Source organism: Phaseolus vulgaris, chromosome 8 (genome assembly GCF_051622355.1).
Source record: "Phaseolus vulgaris cultivar YP4 chromosome 8, ASM5162235v1, whole genome shotgun sequence".
NCBI lineage: Eukaryota > Viridiplantae > Streptophyta > Magnoliopsida > Fabales > Fabaceae > Phaseolus > Phaseolus vulgaris.
In genome coordinates, this window is record NC_143505.1 from 21,579,125 (window position 1) to 21,581,351 (window position 2,227).

The window sequence follows — 2,227 nt, forward strand, 5'->3', positions numbered from 1 at the left end:
ATTTACTTATTTAACTTCTTTAGTTCTAGCACACCTCGACTAATATAATGCATGCCTTGGTAAGAATCGACTAACATAGATTTAACATCTAGGGGTAATATAGCTAATTACCTTAACAACATAATGCGTCAACCAAATATGGGAAATCACAATGCTCCTGTAGAGCTAACCTGTGTATGACTCATTCCCTTTGACCACGAAGAATGTTTTACCTGCTCGGGTGTTGACTAATCACATGAGCAAGCATCTGGTCCTTCTATCTCGTTATGCTTAGAAGAACCACTAACTTTCCGAGCATAATCTCCTCCAGCATAGAGGATGGCTTGAGCCTCTGACTAGGGTGCCATTCCCCCCTTCGAGTCTGCTCTTTAATGATTTTCTTAGCGCACTTGACTTCCTCTACTTGGAGTATTTGACTTGGGTGTTGTCTTACACACCAAATCTACTCGTCAATGAATTTGGTTGGAGTATCTGACTTGGGTGTTGGCTTACATGCCAAGTCTACTCTTAACACCATCGTGGTGCATTGCTACCCTACCGGGTTATCCTTAGATTTGTCTTCAGAGCGCCCAAGCTCGGGTGGTTTCACCAACGTTGAGGTGGGTCGCATAAACTTAGGAACGCCTGAACATAGAATCTTATTGAGACTAGGTCGTCTTTCCTTATAGTACATACTTAGGCCACCTGTTCTCAGAGCCTTACCGAGACAGGTCGTCTCCCCTGACTTAAGCCAAACAATCTTAGTTATGGCCAAACATGATTTAGGGCACCTGAACTCATAATCTTACTGAGAAAAAGTCGTCCCATCTAAATCACCATAAACATCAGAACACCTAGGCTTGGCATCTTACCAAGAAAAGGTCGCCTTACTTGAAAACAATTCGCACAGAACACCTGCTTGGTTATTCTTACCAAGGCAGGTCGCTTTACCTGACATTAAACAATCACAATTTCAGGACGCCTGAACTTGGAATATTCCTAAGGGTACAATTTCTTCTTGCGCTTAGAGTATCTGACTTGGGTGTCGGCTCACACGCCAAGTCAACTCTTTTAACGACTTTGGTTGGAGTATTTGACTTAGGTGTTGGCTTTCACGCCAAGTCTACTCTTCAACACCGAGGTAGGTTAGCTTACCTGCCCTCGGCCAAACAATCTTAAGCCAATTCAGGGTACCTGGACTTAGAATCTTACTGAGAAGAGGTTTCCCCATCTAAATTGTACGAGTGTCGAGTCACCTAGGCCTGAAATCTTACCAGGGGAATAGGTCGCCTCGTTTAATAATCAACCATGCACACGTGGTGCTTACTCGGATAACTCATCGGTCAATTCGCCTTATTGTGTGTTAAGAAAGAATCCTGACAAATCATCTTTCAAGAACAGTTTTTCATTGGGCGACCTCATTAAAATACCCTCGTAAGGAAAAAAGAGTGTCCCCTTAATTATTCAAATTGTTCATACAAGATTGAAAAAAATATATCAACTGAAATAAAACTTGAGGTTAGCCTCATTCCACGTTTGGGGTATGGTTCCACCCTTTAGAGTCTCGAGTCTGTAGGCTCCGTTTCTGAGTACCTCCACCACGCGGAATGGGCCAGTCCATTTGGGACCCGACTTATTCTCCAACTGGTAAGGGTGAGCCTTTTGCATTACTAGGTCGGCGATTTGGAACTGCCGAGGTCTCAACTTGGACTTTTGCTACATCTCCACTCTTCTCCTCAGGGCTTCAGCTCTGACGAGTGCTTGCTCTCACACCTCGTCAAGTAGATCTAGGTTTACCTTCCTTTCTTTGTTAGATTCTTCTATCACGAAGTTCTGGAATCGTGGCGAGCTCTTCTAGATCTGTACAGGGATCATGGCATCTGATCCGTACACCAAACTGAAGGGCGTCTACTTTGTGGTGGATTGTGGAGTGGTGTGGTAGGCCCACAAGATTCGAGGCACCTCTTCCACCCAGGTCCCCTTAGCTTTCTCCAACCTCCTCTTCAAACCTCTGAGCAAGACTCTATTGGCATACTTGACCTGGCCATTCGTCTGAGGATGCTCCACCGAGGTAAACACTTGTTTGATCCCGAGCTCTGTGCATAGCTTGCACAACTGCTGACTTCCAAACTGGGTACCGTTATCCAACACCAAGTTTCTTGGGACCCCAAAATGAAAAACGATGTTTCTCCATACGAAGTGCTGAACCTTATGGGCGGTATCTACGCGACTGGTTCAACTTCTATCC